The sequence below is a fragment of the Diceros bicornis genome, assembly GCF_020826845.1.
Source record: "Diceros bicornis minor isolate mBicDic1 chromosome 13 unlocalized genomic scaffold, mDicBic1.mat.cur SUPER_13_unloc_1, whole genome shotgun sequence".
In the NCBI taxonomy this organism is placed as follows: Eukaryota; Metazoa; Chordata; class Mammalia; order Perissodactyla; family Rhinocerotidae; genus Diceros; species Diceros bicornis.
In genome coordinates, this window is record NW_026690866.1 from 15,352,752 (window position 1) to 15,375,555 (window position 22,804).

At 41.4% G+C, this 22,804-nt stretch overlaps 1 long non-coding RNA gene across 1 annotated transcript; it reads left to right on the plus strand.

The window, feature by feature from the left end:
* The first annotated feature begins 20,411 nt into the window (after positions 1 to 20,411).
* Positions 20,412 to 22,289, plus strand: LOC131401733 (uncharacterized). Its single transcript, XR_009217909.1, has 3 exons — positions 20,412 to 20,465; positions 20,700 to 20,735; positions 22,234 to 22,289. It is a non-coding gene; the product is annotated as an uncharacterized LOC131401733 (long non-coding RNA).
* The last annotated feature ends 515 nt before the right edge of the window (positions 22,290 to 22,804 follow it).

A 22,804-nucleotide genomic window follows, 5' to 3' on the forward strand; every position in this document is an offset into this window, starting at 1 on the left:
GGACAATATCGCTGATGAACATTGATGCAAAAATCCTCAACAAAATATTGGCAAACTTATTACAACAATACATTAAAAAGATCATACACCATGATCAATTGGGATTTATACCAGGGACGCAGGGATGGTTCAACATCCGCAAATCAATCAACGTGATACATCACATGAACAAAACAAAGAATAAAAACCACATGATCATCTCAATAGACGCAGAGAAGGCATTTGACAAGATACAACATCCATTTATGATAAAAACTCTCAATAAAGTGGGAATAGAAGGAAAGTACCTCAACATAATAAAGGCCATATATGACAAACCCACAGCCAACATCATACTCAACGGGGAAAGACTGAAAGCCATTCCTCCGAGAACAGGAACGAGGCAGGGCTGCCCACTCTCACCACTCCTGTTCAACATAGTACTGGAGGTTTTGGCCAGAGCAATTAGGCAAGAAAAAGGAATAAAAGGAATCCAAATAGGTAACCAGGAAGTGAAACTCTCACTATTTGCAGATGACATGATTGTATATATAGAAAACCCTAAAGCATCTGTTGGAAAACTATTAGAAACAATCAACAACTACAGCAAAGTTGCAGGGTACAAAATCTATCTACAAAAATCAGTTGCATTTTTATATGCTAATAATGAACTAACAGAAAGAGAGCTCAAAAAGATAATACCATTTACAATTGCATCAAAAAGAATAAAATACCTATGAATAAATCTTACCAAGGAGGTGAAGGACCTATACAATGAGAACTACAAGACGTTATTGAAAGAAAACCATGATGACATAAAGAAATGGAAAGATATCCCATACACGTGGATTGGAAGAATAAACATAGTTAAAATGTCTATATTACCTCAAGCAATCTACAGATTCAATGCAATCCCAATCAGAATCCCAATGACATTCTTCACAGAAATAGAAAAAAGAATACTAAAATTTATATGGGGCAAAAAAAGAACCCGAATAGCTAAGAAATCTTAAAGAAAAAGAACAAAGCAGGAGGCATCACAATTCCTGACTTCAAAACATACTACAAAGCAATAGTAATCAAAACAGCATGGTACTGGTACAAAAACAGACACACAGATCAATGGAACAGAATTGAAAGCCCAGAAATAAAACCACACATATACGGACAGCTAATTTTCGACAAAGGTGCTAAGAACATACAATGGAGAAAGGAAAGTCTCTTCAATAAATGGTGTTGGGAAAACTGGACAGCCACATGCAAAAGAATGAAAGTGGACCATGTGCTATCGCCATTCACAAAAATTAACTCAAAATGGATCAAAGACCTGAAGGTGAGACCTGAAACTATAAAACTCATAGAAGAAAATATAGGCAACACACTATTTGACATTGGTTTTAAAGGAATCTTTTCGGATGACATGCCTACCCAGACTAGGGAAACTAAAGAAAAAATAAACAAGTGGGATTTTATCAGATTAAAGATCTTTTATAAGACAAATGAAACCAGAATCAAGATGAACAGACAACCAACCAGCTGGGAGAGAATATTTGCAAAACATACATCTGACCTGGGGTTGATCTCCATAATATATAAAGAACTCACACAACTGAACAGCAAAAAATCAAACAACCCGATCAAAAAATGGGCAGAGGAAATGAAGAGACACTTCTCCAAGGAAGATATGCAGATGGCCAATAAGCACATGAAAAGATGCTCAACATCATTAATCATCAGGGAAATGCAAATCAAAACAACACTAAGATACCACCTTACGCCCGTTAGAATGGCTATAATCACCAAGACAAAAAACAACAAATGTTGGAGAGGATGTGGAGAAACAGGAACCCTCATATACAGCTGGTGGGAATGCAAATGGGTGCAGCCTCTATGGAAAACAGTATGGAGATTCCTCAAAGAATTAAAAATAGAGATGCCCTATGACCCAGCCATCCCACTACTGGGAATCTATCCAACGCACCTGAAATCAACAATCCAAAGAGGCTTATGCACCCCTATGTTCATTGCAGCATTATTCATCATAGCCAAGAAGTCGAAGCAACCTAAGTGTCCCTCGACTGACGATTGGATTAAGAAAATGTGGTATATATATACAATGGAATACTACTCAGCCATAAAAAAAGACAAAATCGTCCCACTTGCAACAACATGGATGGGCCTGGAGCGTATTATGTTAAGTGAAATAAGCCAGAAAGAGAAAGACAAACACTGTATGATCTCACTCATATGTGGAATATAAACCAACATATGGACAGAGAAAACTGGACTGTGGTTACCAGGGGCAGTGGGGGTGGGGTGTGGGCACAAGGGGTGAAGGGAGTCATATATATGGTGATGGACAAACAAAAATGTACAACCCAAAATTTCACAATGTTAGAAACCATTAAAACATCAATAAAAAAAATGAAATGGATGAGAAGCTTTTTAAACTTTACAGTGCTGTCTCTCTTTGATTCCAAAGTGTTTCTAGTCCTTTCAGTTCTTCTTGATTCTTTCAATTGTTCCTGCCTGTTGATGATTCCTCGTTCATTGGATCTCTGAAGTTCACCTTAGTTTCCTTGTTTTTGATGGCGGCAGATGAGCAGTTTTGAGGGGGTAAAGGCTTAGGCAATTTGACTGACAGCTTTCTGTTGCACCATTCTCAACCTGCACATGTCATGCGTCTATGCTTGTCACGCACATGTCAGTTGCGATTATTCTTCCTCCCCAGGGCTATCCCCAATCTCATGCTAATATTGTTGCTCTTCTAGGAAGGAATTAATGGGGTGCTCATATAAACAAGCATTTTGCCTCCTGAACCAAAGAGCCATTTACAAATCTAATCTGAATGTGATCTGTTTTTCCATTCATTGTACTTTCTTTTGTGTACTTAACCAGTTACCTTCATGAGTGTGGAATTCACTAAGGACCTTCCACAGCTGGAGTCATGTTATTTTCTTTAGTTATAAATTATAAGGCTTCAGGAGAGCCATCTGTTGGCACAGACGTTCGAGTCAATAGCAAATTCATTTGAATGAAGTTATTGTATTGCATTTGAAGGAAATCATTTTGAGTACTTTCCCTAAGGATCCCTATCCTTCTATGCAGGTTTCAGTACAAGATCTACCAGTATGTTCTGGCCTTGGTTTTTGCCATTGAGGAAATCAATGGGAACCCTCATATTTTGCCCAACATGTCTCTGGGATTTGATCTCTATAATGCCCTGACCAGTGAACGGAGGCCATTGGAGAGTTCCCTGATTTGACTCTCGGGGTTGGGCAAGGACATTCCTAATAACAGCTGCAGGAGAGAGAGCAAGTCTCTAGCGGTCCTTACAGGAACCACATGGGCAATTTCTGCCCAGATTGGAACACTGCTGGATCTGTACAAATTTCCACAGGTAAGACTGGGTGGGATGGAGAGAGATGAAACCATGTCTCCTTTGGTGCCATTCTCAGGTGCCTAAATAGGAGGAGAGGAGAAGACTGGATTTGTGCATCTCTCAAAGTATATGATCTCAAAGGGCACGTGTACAGGATCTTGGTGGGGTATGACATTTCCTTTCTTTGGAGTAGAGAGAAGGCTGAGGGGGAAAGAGATAAAGCAGTTTCCTGGAAGTCTACTGATCTTATTTTCTAGAAAGCTTTCAGGGAGTGGAGAATGATTAGAAAATGAAATGAGCTATTGTCCCCTTCTACCACCTGCAAGTGTTGTTGAACAGCCTTCAGGACTGAGAGTGTGATTTTTGCCAATCCTCATCTTCATATTGCTTCCAATTGTCTTTTCCTTTTAGCTTACATATGGTCCTTGTGATCTTATCCTGAATGATGAAGAGTAGCTTCCATCTCTCTATCAGATGGCCCCCAGGGACACATCTCTAGCCATTGGCATGGTCTCTTTGCTGCTTCATTTCAGTCGGACCTGGGTGGGGCTGGTCATCTCAGAAGACAAGAAAGATGTTGAGTTTCTCTCAGACTTGAGAGGAGAGATGGACAAGAATGGAATCTGTGCAGCCTTTGTGGAAATGATACCTGTCACTGAAAGATCATATTCCTCAAGGACCTGGCTATATGATTTACAAGTAGAGGAAACAGAAGGGAGTGTGGTTATCATTTACGGTGATTCCGACTCTCTCGTAAGCTTGAGCTTTTCTACTTGGGAGTATTTAGTGATATGGAAAGTCTGGGTCACGACATCAGAGTGGGATTTTATCCACAGTGAGAGAGATTTCATCCTTGACTCATTCCATGGGACTCTCATTTTTTGACACCACCTTAGTGAGGTCTCTGGCTTTGAAAATTTTATCCAGTTAAACCTACCAAATATCCAGAAGACATTAATCTCACTAGGTTGTGGTACCCCTTTATTCCTTGCACCGTTTCTGAGCCTGACTGTAAAACACTGGAGAATTGTTCACCCAATGCCTCCTTGGGATGGTTGCCTTGGCAGATTTTTGACCCAACCATGACTGAATGGAGTTACAATGTGTACAATGCTGTGTATGCTGTGGCCTAGAGCCTTCATGAGATGCTTCTTCAACGTGCAGAAATTCAGCCAATGGGAAGTGGGAAGGATCTGGTGTTTTATCCCTGGCAGGTAAAGTCTCTTCCACTTAACAGCATGTACCCTTGTAAAAGTGACTTTCTTATGGGTTTCCACAGGTGTTCAAACCAAGAAGTTAGGATTCTTTCTCCATGAAAAGCATTGGAGTTTCTGTATTTCTTTCACTCTCTAGGAGGTAAATCTAGTCCTGGGTAGTAAGTCATCAACAAGAAGGTTCTAGTGGCAACGAAGAAGTGAGCTATGAGTCAAAATCAATGTTTTGTGTTACAAAGGATCCTAACATCCTGCTTGCCTAATGTTTCAATAGGGATTATCCAGCCTTCTCCCATGCAGCTCCTCAATGACAAGAAGAAGAGAACTTGTCCTTTACATGAGTATCTGGTGCTGAACATCATGGTGAATACTTTACATACATGATCTCATTTAATTCTGCAACCACTTTAGGTATTGTTAACATCATTTTGCAGGTTGATGGTCTGGGAAAATTCAGAGAGTGCATGAGGGTTGCTAGATTGGACTTTGTACTTGAGATTTGTCTGAATCCTATCACCACTGGTCATCTTGATATTTTTGTCTTTAGGCATTTTCTTTTGAAACTACCTATTATTTTAGAAACATTATGATATTGTAGTTCTACATATGATTTCATTTGCTTTACTTCATTGGATACTTGTAATAAAGTTACATTATGAAGCAAGGATTAGAGACAATGAAAGGCTGTCACCAATTCAGGGTTTTTCTCTTTAACACCTGGGCGTACTTCACCACAGGATGATGTGTCACTTCTAGCTGCACCCCTTTCTGAGGAACATAGAATTTAACAATCCTGCTGGTGACTCAGCGAATTTGGCTGAAGGAGGAAAATCAGATTAAGAGTACACCTTTCTCAACTTTTGGAACTTTCAGAAGGTCTTAGACTTATGGTGAAAGTAGGAGAATATTCCCAACATGCTCCACGTGGTCAAGAAGTGTCTTTATCTGAGGAGGTGATTGAGTGTGCCAAAGGAATTACTGAGATGGGTTGATCCCAATCACAATTACTTACATCACACATGAATAACCAATACCTTGTTGGGGTTTTGTGCCACCTCAGAGCTTCATAAAAGGCCACATATGGGAATTTAACAATTCACTTCCAACTGAAGTAATTTTTTCTTTTACAAATAATCCACGATCGAAGCAAGACCTTCACAAGCAAAAAGATTGCAAGTTGCTGAATGTTCAGAATGTGGTTAGTAATTCTTAGGAATAATTTTAAAAAATTAAGTTATGTACATGTTTTTTAGAGATAATGTTTTTGCCCACTTAGTACACTACAGTATAGTGTAAACATAGCTTCTTTCTGCACTAGGAAATCAAAAAATTGGTGTGATTCACTTTATTGCAATATTTGATTTGTTGCGGTGCTCTGGAAACAAACCCACAATACGTCTGAGGATTACCAGTCTTTTATATAATACAATCAGCATGGCATCCAACCAATGAATTGGATTTAGATATTTCAATCTCCAGTTTGTTAAGGCCCAATACTCTAAAACTCTCTAGTTACTGGAAAATTAGGTAAAAGTCACAGTTGTTACCAAGTGTTATCTGATTTTCTCCAGACTCCACACTCTGTATGCAGTGAGAGTTGCAGTCAGGGATTTAGGAAGAGCCCTCAGGAGAGCAAGGCTGCCTGTTGTTTTGATTGCATTCCTTGCCCAGAGAATGAGATTTCCAATGAGATAGGTGAGGATATGCCTTGCAGCGACATTCTCCACTTCTATTTTTTTTTGAAGGGAAACATTTGTCCTTAGCTAACATCTGTTGCCAATCTTCGTCTTTTATTATTGTCCCCAAAACCGTAGTACATAGTTGTATATCCTAGTTGTAAATCATTCTAGTTCTTCTATGTAAGCCATCACCAAAGCAAGGCAATTCACAGAGAGATGGTGTGGTTCCATGACCAGGAAACAAACCGGAGCCACCAAAGATGTGACCACTGAAATTTCATCACTAGGCCATCAGGGCTGGCTCTACACCGCTCTTTTGTATGCACCGTTCTCCCAAAGAAACGGAAAAGCTCTGGATGAGGACTGCAGGGTCCCAATGTTTCCTTCCTCCATTTAGTAATTTAACTTTTATAGCCAAAAAAGCCAACTTTTTTATCATTTCCACCCAAAAAAATACACTCTCTCTCTACATTGAACTAGCTTGCTTGACTCATTTTAGCATCATTGCAAGCATTATCCTCTCAAGGAAACCCTTTTTGACCACTCCACAGGAACCTAACTTAAATCTCTTTCATAGAATCTAACACATGGTATCATAAGAACTTACTTATCATCTTCTTTAAATCTACTTTTAGATAACATTGAACAAATCCTTAGTTTTCCAGAGTCTGGTGCTGTTCTTGGCACAGAGCAGGAGCTCAGAAAGGTTGTGTTTGATTTAAGGGGTAAGTATTTACATGGTATGCAACGTGTTTAGGGTACAGCTTCCTTCAATGAGTACATACGTCTTTTCTCTGATGTCCTAGAGTTCGCAGGTGAGTAGGGGAGACAACATGCAGTGAAGTGAATTCAAGGTGGTGACATAGGGCTGCAATATAGGTACGCAGAGACCCATGGGATGCAATAAGTGATAGTATATATATTTGTTGGGAGGGAACTGTCATGGACTTCTTCATAGAGGCAGTACCATTAGTATTATGTCAGACTAATGAAGGCGGATTAAATTCTTGGTGGAATTCTTAGAAATGGCAGAAACTGGCAAATTAGCCCTGCATTTAATATTCTAGGGAGCTGAGAAAAGGTTCAACATGACTAGAACCCAGACAATGTGAGTTTGGGAGTTGGGTCATGAAGTAGAAGAGGGACAGAAAACCAACACTGAAGATTTTTCATACCATAATTAACATCTTGGAATTACTCAGATTTATGATATTAAATGGTGCAATGCTGGAATCCCCTCAAGGGTGGCATTATCTTTTTTTGAAGCTTAATTTCACAACATCTTTTGTATAATTTCAATTTTTTTGAAATGTACTGAGATTGATGATATAGTCTGGCATATCGTCAATTTGGATAAAGCTTCCACGTGCATATTTGTCGGGTGGTAAGTTTTGGTATATGTTCCATACGCACATCTAAAGAACACTACGTCCACTAACTTCAATTCCTACATGCTTGGAGATTAATAAATACACTTGTAAACAACTGATGATTAATGAGTAAACTATCATGGAAATTAGAATGTATTTCCAATTAAAAATACTATTCATCAAATCTTATGTGGTGGAGTAAAAACTATCCTTAGAGAGAAATGTATAATCCTAGATTATATATATTTATATATTATTTTGTATATTTAAATAAAGAAAGGTTGAATTTCTAAGTTGTAAGCATTCATCACAAGCTAGAAAAAGAGCAGAAAATTAAACACAAGGAAAATAGAAAACACAAAATGATAAATATTAGAGGAAGTGTTAACAAAATAAAAGACAAACGTCAAAAGGATAAATAAAACTAAATTAGACTCTAATAAATGACAAATATACTCAATAAAATCCTAGTACTAGTGTTCAACAGAAGAGAAAATTTGCAACAAAAACATACCAAGGCTGAAAAGGAGTAATCTGTGCAGATCATATGGAAAATTTTTAAGATGAAGAAAACAAAAATAACATCATGTTGATACAATGAAAATTTAGAGGAAACTCACAAATTTCCAGGCAAATAAAAGTTACCAAACCCTCTCAGGAAAAAAGGAAAAATCTGAATATTGCCATAACTATTAGAGAAATTGAGACCATACTTTAAAACATTTCTACAAAATTTTATTGTAAGCTATTTATTTGGTGCAAAGCTGATGAATCTGCCCAAATATTCAAGAAAGAAATAATATACATCTACTCAAACTCTTCCAGAGAATAGGAAAAACAGAAAACTTTTTGACTCACTATGAGAGACTAGCTTAACATTGGTACCAAAATCTAACAAATTCATTGCAGGAAAGGAAATTACAGGCCACTCTCTTTCTTGGATTAAATTCATTTATCCTAAAAAAAAAAATCAAATCAAATCAAAGTTCCAAATCTAGCTATAGTCTATAAGAAGGACATATCATGACCAAATTAGGTTCGTGCAATGTAATTCAGTACACTAATCTCTGAAAAAAGACAAATAATAATCACAATAACTGTAAGAAAAACTAGTAAAATTAAACACCTATTCATATGTTAAAACAAACAACAACAACAGAACAACCCTTACAAAATCAGGAACAGAAGGAAACTCTCTTACTCCCATACACAGTAGTCACAGAATGGAACTTTAAGGTGCAGTGTTGAAAGCAAGGGTAAGAGAAGAATGTTCAACATCACTGCCTCTATTAGACGTTACACTGGAGGTCCTGCCTGATACAATATAGGCAGGAAAAGAAATAAAAGGAATAATTTACTTCAAAGGAAGAAGTAAAATTGATGTTATCTTCAGATGATATTATGGTATAAATGTAAAATCCATGTAAATTAATGTATTAATTGAGCTTAGTGGTGGCTGAATACAAGGTTAATATAGAAAATTTTGCTCCAATCTACCCGTCATAAGGCATCCAAAATTTAAATTTTAAAAAATGACATTTACAACATCTTAAAGTATGAAGTACCTAGAAATAACTTTAATGAGACTTTCAAAAGATTTCTGTCCATAAATTTGTAGAACAGCATTTAGAAAAAAAGAGGAAGACTTAAAGAAGTGGAGGGATAAACCAAGTTCGTGATTGAACAGACTCCAAAGCCAACAGATACCAAAATTGTCCAAATTAATCTACAGCTTCCACAAAATTGCAGCTAAAATGATGACCCGTTCTGTGGAAATTACAATTGATACAATTCTTATGGAAATGATAAAGGAAAAACTTAACTAAGAAAATCTTGAAGAAAAGAATAGAGTGGGAGTACTTACTCTACCTGACATCAAGTATTATAGCATCACAATAGAAGGGGTTCATCAAGAGGATAAACAAGAAAATCAACGGAACCAAATGGTAAGTTCAGATACAAGCTGCTCATATAGGGACTCATGTATAGACGTCTGATTTACAAGGAAACACTGAGGAGGAGTGGGCAAATGAAAGACTTTTCAATAAAGCATGTTGGGTAAATTGGCTGTCTTCATGGAGAAGACAATGACTCGCCAACCCTAACTGACACCATCCACAGAAATCATCAGGCAGATTGTAGTTCTAAACGTGAAAAGTGAGAAAATTTAAAGGGACCTAAAGAGGAAGGAACAATGCCCCTGTAGAAGTAAAAACATGTATTTATACCTGTTGAGTGGGCACGGAACACTTTCAGAGCCACAGGAAGATTTGGGAATCTTAAAAATCAGAGCAGAGGTATTAGAGGTAGGCAAGACCAAGGTTAGACAGTCTTTTTGGTCTTCCTAAGAGTTTGTCGGATTTTTTAATGGAGGCTAAACATGATCCCACTTACATGTAGAAGTATCACTTGTGATGCAGGACAAGGGCAGGGAACCCGAGTAAAAAGATCTTATGATAACATAGGAGAGAAGTGACTAAAATCTTAACAGAAGTGGTGGAAGTGAAATCAAGATGAAATGTTTTGGAGATCATTTTAGATGGTAGAAAGAGTCTCATTTTGAAACTCCCTAGGAGTGAGGTCTATGACATTGTCATTTCTGTTTCCCTAGAACGTAGCATATTATCTGCCTCATGGAGGTTTTCCAATAACTGCTTGCTCACTGAATGAGTAAATCTAGGCCATAGCTTACAGGGGTATAGCTCAGAGAGACAGGGAGCACTTTTGGTTTTCTGCTGAGAAAAAGTGCTTTCCTGATTATGCAAGAAAAATACTGAGAAGCATAATAGCTTTGTTTACTTTACCATAAAGAAGATGGACACTATTAACTGGGAACGGTTCTCTGCAGAGTATTCTGTTATTTGGTGCATGGAGCAACAAAGGAAGACAGTTTTCTAAACTTACCCAATGCCTTCTTTGTGGGCATGCAAATAAGAGAGAGTGACTGAACCTGGGCTGAGGACATTTTGCATCTCTCCCCAGACATGGATCATTGTGTGAAGTGTCCAGATCATCAGTAGGCCAAAAGAGGGCAAGATCGCTGCCTCCAAAATGCTGTGATCTTTCTGGCTTATGCGGACCCCTTGGGGATGACCCTGGCCTGCACAACGCTGTGTTTCTCTGTCCTCACAGCTGTGGTCCTGGGGGTCTTTGTGAAGCACCAAGACACTCCCATAGTCAAGGCCAATGATCAGACTCTCAGCTACATCATGCTCATCTCCCTCACTCTCTGATTCCTATGCTCCTTACTCTTCATTAGTCGTCCCAACACAGCCACCTGCCTTCTTCAACAAATCACATTTGGAGTTGTATTTACTGTGGCTGTTTCCAGTGTCTTGGCCAGAAATACGATTGTGGTTGTGGCCTTCAAGGTCACTGCACCAGGGAGAAGGATGAGACAGTGGTTGGTGTCAGGGGCACCTAACTTCATCATTCCCATCTGCTCCTTTATCAAGCTGAGTCTCTGTGGAATCTGGCTGGGAACCTCTTCTCCCTTCATTGACACAGATGCACACTGTGAACACGGCCACATCTTGATCGTGTGCAACAAGGGCTCGGTCACTGCCTTCTACTGTGTCCTGGGACACCTGGGCTTCTTGGCCCTGGGAAGCTTCACTGTGGCTTTCCTGGCCCGGAACCTGCCTGACACCTTTAATGAAGCCAAGTTCCTGACGTTCAGCATGCTGGTGGTCTGCAGTGTCTGGGTCACCTTCCTCCCCGTCTACCACAGCACCAACGCCAAGGGCATGGTGGCCGTGGTGGTCTTCTCCATCTAGGCCTCCAGTGTGGGGCTATTAGGCTGCATCTTTGCTTCCAAGTGCTACATTATTTTCCTAAGGCCAGAGAGAAACACATCAAAAGTGTTAACGAATAAAACACATTCAGGGAGAAAATAATCGAAATGTAAGTTTTTTTCATAGGTCAAAAGAACTCGCATACACTTGACAACAAAACTACCACATTTTTCCATACCCACTTTAAGCATCAACTAAACTTACCTTACATCTCCAGTTAACTATTTGCTTTACTTTTCTTTTGGCTTTGTACAATCTTCCTCGGACATTCAATTGAACAAATACAAAAACATTCATACTAATACTCCTCTAAAATTATGTGTGAGAGATTGCAAAAATGGCCACACATTAGTCCTCTCCCTCTATCTGTTTGGTCATAGCATCCCACGTTGACTCTGGGTAGACTTGGCCTTGTAACTTGCTTTGGCCAATGGGACATTAGCAAATGACATGAGCAAAGGCTTGAAAAACACTTGCTCATTGTTGGTACTTGTCCTTCTCTGGCTGCCCTTGGGAAGCCTGAGGCCATCAATATGTGAATGAGTCTAGATAGACTGCACATCTCCATCACTCCAGGTGACTTCAAGTCAACAATCAGATATGCGAGTAAGGCCATCCTAGACTATCAAATCCCAGCTGAGCCACCAATTCGTCCAGATAAAAATAACTGCCCAGTTAACCCACAGAATCTTGAGAAAAAATAAACTATTCTTATTTGAAGCCACCAAATTTTCAGATGGTTTTTTATACAGCAGAAGCTAACTGATACCTTTTGTTACCATTTATATATGTCCTCTCATTATTTGTGTAATTATCACAGATTTCTATTTCTTTAACCAATATCGTAGACTGGAATATCCTTCTCTAGATTAAGTCTCTGAAAGAAAATCAGAGACCATATCACGTTCTATTTTACTTTTTCTCCTTCCTCTTTTCAACCAGACATATTTAAGCATATATATTAAGAATATCTTCACTAATTTTAAGATTATGGGTATTCTTCTATATTGTCATCCACCACTGTTATACATGGGGGATTTTTACTTTTAATTGTAGCCCTATAATCCATTTGGAATGATTTACTTGTGAATAATGTTAGATGATGGTCCAGTGTTTTATTTTACAAATGGATATCATTTAGTCTATAAAACAAATACAGCATCATTTTAAAAGTTGATTTGAAGCATATGGAATCTGAATAATGTTTGGAAAACTGATATCTTTGAAACAATTTCAGTCACAAGTATAGCATATCTCTCCATTTAATCAGAGCTTTTACACGCTTTTTATCTCTTTATAATCTTCTTCATATAACTAATGTGCAGTTCCAATTATTTTAACTACTTATCTTAAAGAATTCATTGCTCTTGTGAATGGAATGATTATTTACATGTTTAAATGAATTCTTGCTCATGTAACAGTATTTTTGATGTTTCACATAGGAATCTAGCTTCCTTTCACATTACTCCACTTCTTTACCAGTTCTAAACTTTTAAGTTATGTTCCACTAAAATAATAGATTTTCTCTTCTTCTCTAGTATTCTTTACCTCTTATTCTTTTGATTCTCATTTTTTCATGACTGTGCTCTCCAGTGCCACACTGAATCATACTAGTGTTTGCCAGGAGCATTTTCCTCTTCTTAAGCGTAGTGTAAACATCAGATAATTTCGTTGTCAGGGCAGAGCAGGCATCGAAGAGACAGAAAGTGAAAACGTGAAAGGGAATCATTGCTAGCTGGAAATCAACAGACTTGCTTCTCTTGGCTGTTTGGAGCTGGAGATGTTATTACAATGAGGCCAGCTGAGAATCAGAGGATCTCTCTCTAGTCCCAGGAATTAGTCTTGGTCAAATCTCTCAACCTCTTTTGACCTCATTTTCTTCACCTGTAACATGAAGAGTAGGACGAGTCTTTTTGAGTTCTGAAATCCAGTGACAACAAGATACCCTTCACCCACATGCCCTTGACAAAGACCAGAGAGAATTTTTAGTTGTCTTCCTCTGCATCAACATTATTATCCATATCACCACTTAAAGACATATCAAATGTCTACTTTTGCATGACACCGATAAAACAGGTTCCATACCAAATCACTGTTCATTGGGATAACAAATCTATAGTTAATTGTTTAGAGGTAAGTATAGAGATGGGCCCTGCTGGAACCAGCAATCAATGGGCCAAAAATTCTTGCTTTATTTTACAGTGAGGCTGTGGAAACATTCCTTAATACACCAGAATTCTTCTGTACTTACATGTATGAAACAAATGGGAGCCTTGAATCCATGATTACGAGCTAATAAGGATATGATTTTTAAAATTTTGCTAATGATGCCATTTTCCTGGTATGGGACTGTTCTTTGGTGAGTAAAGAGCAGATGTATTCAAGACTACTTTCATTCCTTTAATAAATATTTACTCAGCGCCTACCCTTGCTTCAAGATAGCAGTGATCTACCTTAAAAGCATTTGTATTCTAGTAGTGTGACTCAGACCATAAACAAAAAGAGAATCTTGAGGTGATCAATAAAGTTACATATACGTCAACCTTTTTCCATTCTGGACTATTTTTCACCCTTTCCCTTCTTTGACTGTTTCCCATAACTCTAAGCATGGACTTGAAAATACAGAAAGCATGGGTCCCAAGTTTCTTCTCGCAACACCCCTGTTTCAAAGACATAGTGTTTATCATCTGAGAGTATGTATCTTTAAGACTAAGTTCCTATGAATCAACATTATTTCATCACTTTCTTGAGAGGACGGATGATATTATGAAGGGGAAATAAAATATCATATAGCATTTATACTCGAAATGATCTTTCCCCTCTAATTGTGTTATTTAATGTGGTGTGATTTGGGGCAAGTCAGTTACTCCTTCAGAGACAGTGGTAATGATACACTGATAAGTATTCTATAGAGATTAAATGAAACAAAGTATAAGAAACTGCTTTGTAAATTGCAAAGCAATCTATTTCAGCTTACTTTTTCTAATAATATTTTCATTTATACAATCCTTTTTGACTCTACGCAACCTACCTAGATTGAGTGTTATCATTTATTCAACAATAAAATGGGTCAAAATGGTTGAATATTAGAAATTTCATATGGTTCAAATTTAATAGGCCATCACAATATTTAATTTAGTTATAATTACAGCTAAATTTTTCATGTTGCCTTACCATGTGCCAGGCACTCTAAGCATCTGACATGTATTCCCTCATTTAATCCTCACAACGATGCTATGGAGACAATACTATTAACCCCTATTGTATGGATGAGGAATATTAGAGGTTATATAATTGACCAAGGTCACACGGCTGGTACCCAGGCAGTCTACCTGCAAAATCTCTTTTAGGGATCCATTAGAGGTCATGGTGCTTACACTGTAAAACGATCACCCTGGTTCCTGGTTGGCGAATGGACCAGAGGGGACTAAGCAAGAAAACACTTGACTGAAATGATCCAGTCAAGCAATTCTGAATACAGGATTTCCTCCCTTTTTAAGGCTGAATAATATTCCATTGTATGGATGCCCCAGATTTTTTTCATCCTTTCACCCACGGATTCACAATTAGGTAGTTTCCATTTCTTGGCTATTGTGAATAATATTGCAGTGCATTTTGTCAAACGATTTCCTGGCACTTAGTGAGTTTGAAAAAATTCTTCTTATACACATTATTTACTGTAATGAACTACCTTTCCAAATGTCTAAAGTTTAAATATTTGTCATTCTACAGAAATACCTTGCCTAATCATGATTTGTGTTGTTATCAGTTCATGAATGATCTAAGAATTTTGTACAAAAATTTGCTATAATGCCTTTTTCGCATGTATTCAGGAACTTTGTGTAATATGAGTATTCCCTGATACTTGATTTTTAGTAGAGTTTTCTAGTAAGCCTTTAGGATTGGAAGTATCTTCCTAGATGTGAGGCAGAGAGCAGAAAAATAATAAAGTGATTGCTATATTTAATTATATCAAAAGAAAACTGTCGTTTTGCTAAATTGTTTCTACACATCCTTTGCTTATTTGTAATAATGGCAAATATCATTTTATTAATGAAAAGAAAAATCAGTAAACAATTTTAACATAAAACAAGATCTATTGAGAACTTATATGAAAATTTTAGCAATATGCTGTCACCAATTTCCTCATCTGCAAAATGGAGATAGATAATACCATCTTCCTTATGGGTTGCTGTGAAAATACTCAAGAGTATTGTATGTAAAATGCTTATCACCGTGTCGGTGGGAAAGTGATGTCCTATTCATTTTTCCACAGGGATGATGACAGCTTTTTTTATGCTTGAAGTCTGTAGCTTTCAAAATATGTTCTACTGTTGTAAAGTGAATCCTTTTTACAAATTCTTTGTAGAGTTAAATGATCCCTTCGGAATACAAATTCAGGCTCCCCTGTGTGTGCGTGTATGTGCGTCTATACGCACATCTCTCAAATAATACTTTAAGCCTTATAACGAAAAGCTACGTTCCCCACTCTTGACTCTGGTTCCAAAAACAACTTCTTTAATTTTCTGGTTGAAAAGCTATATTTCTAAATTAGCTACTTGTACAGCTTTTTCATTTTTCAGCTTTTGACTATTTATAGTTTCTTCCTTCTCTGAAAAATCCAGCATGAAGTGTTCTTACATATGTTAAAAACATAATTTCCCTTGCCCAATATAACGATTTAATGAATTAGGATAAATCAAAATTCAATGTCTACTGTTTTATGACATAAGTGTTTACCATTTTATAGCATATGAATCTTATCCAGAGATATGCTACGTCAGATAGTATGAATACATTTTCTTTCTCACTTTTTCCTTTGACCGTTTAAACGGTAAAATTCTCTTGTTTCTTTGTTGTCTTCCTATGGATTCATCACTGGTTCATCTCCTTCCACCAGAAACTTAAATCTCTTCTCAGTAACTTCTGATGCATGAGACAATTCATGGGCTTCAGGTTTTGCTTGGGGACATCCCTCTTGGTCTTTAACATATATACAGGCCCAGATATACACAGTATCTCTGGAAGGATAGAGGAGAAAAGGATGTTTATCTCTGTGAAAAAGGACTGGGTGACAGTGGTAGAGGGAGAATATTTTACTGACTTTGTACAACTCTTTGAAGTTTTCCTATACGTGCATCTTCGACGTATTGGCCTCCCTCCTCCCAGATTTTTAAAATTAAAATAGCGTTATATCCTTATCTACTGGCTTGGGACTGCAAGTTGTAGAGAAATGTGAATATATGATCCAATTTTTAAACGAAATTAAGAACAAACACGCACAAAAATTTAGAATTCTAAATATGGGCACATCATTCTATTAGGCTGTATAAACGTGGGGAAAGGATTGAAGAACAGCTGTTCAACATCCAGCTACCTGTACAGTCTAGGGGTCCACGGAAAGCCCCGCCTCCAGCCCGGCACGTGGAGCTGATTTCCTCCCCCTGTGAAGTCTGCCTGACTTATTCCAGCCCAACCCCCGCCTCTTCCCGCCCCTGGAACTGGTCTCCGCCAACAACGTTAGGGCCTGGCTCCGCCCACAGCCTGGTCCACGCCCACAGCCTGGTCGTGGTTCATTGCCCCTCCCGTACCCTTGTTCCCGCCCACAGATCCGCCCCTCCGGGCCTGGTGTCACTCACACCCTTGTCCCCGCCCACAGCCCACCCTTAGAACTGGTTCCCGCACACAGCCCCGTCCCTAGATTTTGTCCCTGTCCCTGGTGCTCACCCAGCCCGCTTTCCAGCTTGGCACTCACTCTAGAAGCTAGACACCTTCCCCGAGGCTGGGGTGCCAGGCCCGAACAGCCCACCACCTCAACTCGCAGCCCCCAAACTTTCGTCCTCCTGGAATGCCCGCCCGAGACAGGAAGCGGAAGTGCTGGCGGGGCCTTGGATGGATGGGGCGTGTTTGCACGGTGTGTCCCGTCTTCTGGGCTCGAGCCGGATTCCCGTGGACGTTCGCCCTCAGGGGCGGGGCGCAGTGAGCAGCGGGCGGTCCCCTGGGTAGGAGTCCAGGGAGGGGCCTGGTCCTTGGGCGGCCCCGTCAGGGCCCAGCATCCCTCCATCCCGACACAGCGCCGTTTCACCCGGGCTGTTTGCTCAGGGCGCCCGAGGCTGAGTTCCTCCTGGCTTCGGGTGCCGCCGTCCTCTTCTCAGACTCCCCATCACCATCCTCCTTTTGATTTTGTCCCCAGGGGGCTTTAGCTGCTTTTGGAGGTGGTGTTTGGGTTGTTACTAATGGGGGCGCTCCTGGCGTCTATAGGGGGAGGCAGGAATGCTGCTCACCGTCCTCCAGGGCGGCCCGACAGAGAATTATCCGGCCCCAGATGTAGTTGTGCCAAGGTTGGGAAATCTTCTCCAGGGCCTGAAAATCTCCCGAGCCCTGAAAGAAGTGTGGAAAATGTTGACAAGTCAGCGAGTCACTTACAGGGTCCCTAAATGACAAGCTTGTTTAAAGGGTCCAGAGTCACCAAAAAGTCTCTGTCCAGCCAAGTGAGTAGAGCGACTTAAGTGCACACCGCACGAAGCTGCTTTCTCCCATCTTGGGCAGCAGGTGGCTGGATAGGAATCGGGAAAATCCAGTCACAGCCAAGAGTTACAATTAAATCAGTAAACACAAAAAAAGAAAAGTGAATGAGGTGGCCTTTCCATCCAACACCCTATAAAAGGCCTCAAAAGCTTGTATGCGCCTTATATTCCTCCCTCAGACACAAAAAGCATCCGTGGAGCTCAAGTTTGAGGTGAAACCAGGCTCAGGGTCCACCCATCCTCGCTGATCCATGGATTTCTGTGTGACCAGTTGAGTACCCTGTGGACTTGGTACCAAGAGGTTCCGGCAGCCTCCACTGTGCCGAAGACCTGCCAGTGGGTTTTCCTGTGCTCGGGTTGTCACCACATGGAGTCACTGAGAGTGAGGGTATCTTGAGAAAAATTATTGATGTTTGATGGATGGAAAGATGGTAAGCTGTGTGTGGTTCTGTGTGGTAAATATATCAGTAAGTACAGTTACATGCAAATAAGAACACATGAAACAAATGTAAATAACTGCAAATGTGTATTATAGTAGAAAATATAGATTTACTTGCATAATACTCAAAAGTCAGAATTTATATATAATATAAATACAGAAATGTTTTGCGTGTGTATGTAGTATTAGAAGACATCCCAGGAAATATTAGCAGGGATACTCAGCAACATTCCTACGACCCATTCAATTTGACTTCTAAAGTCCTATAAATCTTCCACAAAAATTTGAAATAAAGGAGCATTCAGGGAAAAAGAGGATTGGAACTTTGTATTAATAACAAATTTAAAATTGAGTTTGCCAGTAGCCAGATTTATTTTGAGCATTTTCTTCTTTATGATATTTCAAATCATTTGGAGGAATACTAAGCAACCCTGTAGATTGAAGGGAAGGGCACTAGTCTCCAAAAAGACTGTCCTCTCCACCTTGACTTCTAAAGGGAATTAACTTTGTTTCTTGAATCTTTTCTGGAAGAACAGTCTGGTGATTCATGTTGCAGAATATCTTGTTAAATGATTTTGTATTTAGTTGTTGGCCTCTACTAATTGTGTTTGTGTGTGTGTGTGTGTGTGTGCCTTTTTCATTCTAGCTTTCCTCTGACGTTCTTGAGGGGAATGTGTGCTTGTCATGCAATAGATAGTCTTTGAGTGTATAATTTATGGTGACCCACCATCCGCGTTTATTCAGAACGGATGGGTTTTCCAGGATACAGGATGTTTAGTGTTCAAACAAATGCAGTCCTAGACAAACCAGGATGTTTCCTCATCTCATAAGCCAAGCCCTGGGCCACATGCATGGGTTCCGGGAGAAACAGAGAGACCTTGTCCCACCTCCATGGAATTTATATTGTATTTGGGAATTTGGATTTTAGACAGTTAATGATGAGAGTGATGTGGAAGTTTGGCACAAGGGGACTCAACCTGAGGGGGCAGGGAAGCCCTCTTGAGAAGGACTGATATTTAGCTTGAGAGCTAGAGTTGGGACTGGATTTAGCTGGTCTGAAGGGTAGACTGGAGTGAGGGTGTTGGAGTGTGTTCAAGATAGCGTTTCAGGCCGAGGGACCCGCATGAGGACACCACTGAAGCAGAGAGCCTGTTGTGTCCATGAACTGAGAAGAGGGATGGATGAGCGGAGTCAACACAGGGGGAGCGGTGTGAGCCAGACCAGCGAGGGGGACAGGCTGGATCAGGTCAGGCGTGACTTGGGACTCTGTTCTAAGACCAGTGGGAACACTCTGGAGAGATGCGAACAGATGGCTGATGTGATTGGCGTTTGGTCTAAGCACTTTGGTTAAAATGGACCTGAGGGGTAAGATTGAATACTTATGAGGCAGGAGGTGTTGGGAAGAAGATTACGAGTGAGATGATTGTTCCCTAGGTGTGGTTGATGGCTGTGGAGTAGGAAAGAAATAGAAAGAAAAGACCTTGGAGTGTAGAACCGAGAGAATGTAACGGTACTTTCTTGCCTGTATGTTTCAGATGGTGCAGGGCACTGACTTTTCTCCTCGCTGCTGTCCGTGTAGACCTGCAGGCGCCCCCTCACCCAGGTCTGTGTGTTCACCCCACTTGGCCACTCACAGGCCCCCTTCCGCATCCTAAAGGAAGTCAGGCCTTACTTGTGAGGGGGTTGTCTCAGAGGGGAGACATCGAGGAGAGCCCCTCCACACATCAGAGCAGCCCATTCAGCCTCTCCCTCAGCTTCCTCCCTTCCACTCTCCCACTTTCCACACCCAGAAGGACACCTGCTCAGTATTGCACAACCCCATGTTCTTCCTCCACCAGGCTTGAGAAGGGTGGGGCAGCCAGCGGGGTGGACACCGTCTGCACCTTCCACTCTGAGCCCCGCAGGTCCCGGGGTGGACAGAGAGCGACTCTACTGGGAGCTGAGCCATGAGAACCTGGGCGTCACCCACCTGGTTTTCCTCACCCTGGACGGGGACAGCTTCTACGTCAGTGGTGAGGTGCTATGATACAGCCATGCTCTCTCTGCCAGTCAAAGTTCTGTGTTGCCTCCGTTGCTCTAAAGTGAGTTTTGATCCATCTCTCTCTCCTTCTGGTCAGGGTTCAGTCTTCTCATCACGGTGTGACCGCTGGGTTCAGCCAGCTTCCACCTCGTTGACACCTCCCTGAACACCCCTCCCCTCTTCCCTTCTGCTTTTCCCTCTGTTTTTCCCTCAAACGTCCCTACATCCTCCCTCACCCTTAATCCTTTATGTTCACCCCAACCCTCGCTCAGTTCCTCTCGCCTTCTCTCCACAGGTTATACCTATGGAGCTGCAGCCCCGACTACCAACAGTGAGTATTCCTGGCCCTGATGTCCTGGGTCCCATCGCATTTGGGGTTGGGTAGCACTTGTTCTCCTTCACCCACTGTCCTTGGTGAGAGAAGGACCTGGAAGGGTCCTAACTCATCCCTTCTCTCTCTCTTGGGTTCTGGTGGAGAGTCCCAGCCCAGGGTGAGAAAGCCTTAGACACAGACATGTTCTCCACCACATTCTGACCCCACACGGTTTTCACTTTTATTCTCCTGAATCCCCGCCCTTGGTCCTCCTTTTCCAGGTATTCCATCCGTCTGTCCAGTTTTCTGTCCGTCCATCTCTCTTTCCTCTGTGTTCAGTCTCTCTTATTCACCCATCTCACTCTCTCATCCACAGGCTTGCTCATCACTCTACTCACACAGGGACCCGTACCCTCACTCTCATTTATGCTTCACCTGTGAATGGTGGTCCTGGGAGAGCCACTGCTGGAGCCCAGGTGAGCCTGGAAGCTCCTGCCACTCTGTCCCTCCCTGATGACAGCCCTCTCCACAGCTCCCTAGCCGGCCACCACATCCCTGCATACTTGATCATCACCTGCGCCACCAGAAGCCACCACAGGTATCTGGGGGTGCCTTTTCCTTCGCAAGAGAAGCTCTCCAGCCCCTACCAGCCAGTTGTGATCCAGGAGCTGGGAAGCCAGGTTGTGAAATTCTGGTTTTAGGACAATCATGCTGATCACAAATATTATACCAACTATTCAGTCTAAGGCCAGGCCTCAGAGAGCCCCTAGTCTTGTGAATTAACACACCATTATAACACAATGTGGGAGGATTCGGGGAGTGGCACCTGGCATAATTTGGAGGGGAAGAGCTTGCTAGAGAAAGGTTCACCTGAATGGAGTCTTTAAGAATGAGTAGGACGGACCCCGGCAAATAGAGGATGAAGAGTTTTCCTGGCAGAGGGGAATCCATGAGCAAAGACTCCAGCCAGAAACAACATGCCATATGGGGAGAATTGAAACGAATTTGGGTTGCGTGAAGCATGAAGTTTAACTCGCAGTAAATGGATGAAATGAGGCTGAAAGGTCAGCAGTAGCCAGATTGAGTAGAGCCTTGAGTGCCAGGTCAAGAAGGTTGAACTAAACACTGAAGGCCATAGGGAGCAATGGGTGGTACTAGAACAGTGGTCGCCCTAGTGAGGTATTCATTTCAGAAAGATTCTTCTAGTAGTCCACGTAGAACATCCTTTAGACAGAGCATCCACTGTGCCTGCTGGGGTATTGGTCTGGGTGAAGGAAGTTAAGACTTGAGTTGGGACAGGGATGGAGTGTATCTGAGGACGAGTGTGCAAGGTGAATGGGTGTTACAGGGAGCGAGGAGGAGCTGAGCAGATATGTTGGTTCTGACTTGGGTGACCACACGTGTGGGTGTTGGTGCCACTGTGAGAGAAGACGACAGATGATAATGAATGCAGGACTCTGGTGTGGTCTCAGGCCAGCTCTCAGTGATGGCCATCGCTCTCCCTCTCGTCTTGCAGCTTTGGGGCACAACCTGAAGACCCTCACAGTCAATGTCACCATCTCCACCTTCTGGTATTCAGACAGGATCAACAGCTCAGCCACGTTCAACTCCACTGAGAGGGTCTTGCAGAGCCTGGTGAGACCCTGGTCCCAGCAACTCCTGGTGGGTTAAATCCCACCCAGCCCCTCCCCCAACCCCTGTCCCTCCTGCTCATCCTCCTCCTCCTTCCTCCCCAGCTGGATCCTTGTTCAAGAACAGAAGCCTGGGCCCCTTTTCCTTGAGTGTCAGACTGGTCTCCCTCAGGTAAGGCCCTCCCTTGAGCACTTGCCCCTAATGACCACTTTTGTGACCACCCCTCTCTCAGTTTCCTCACTCACCTCCCATTTCCTCCTTCCTGTTCTGGCCCAAACCCCAGAGGTTTCAGGACATCTCTCTAGATTCCCCACGTCCCTCTCTCCCCAGGCCTGAGAAGGATGGGGCAGCCACCAGTGTGGACGTTGTCTGCACCCACCACCCTGACCCCGTGGGCCACCATGCCTCTGTGCTGGGAGCTGAGAGTCTCCACCTGTCTGCTCTTCCTCTCAGTG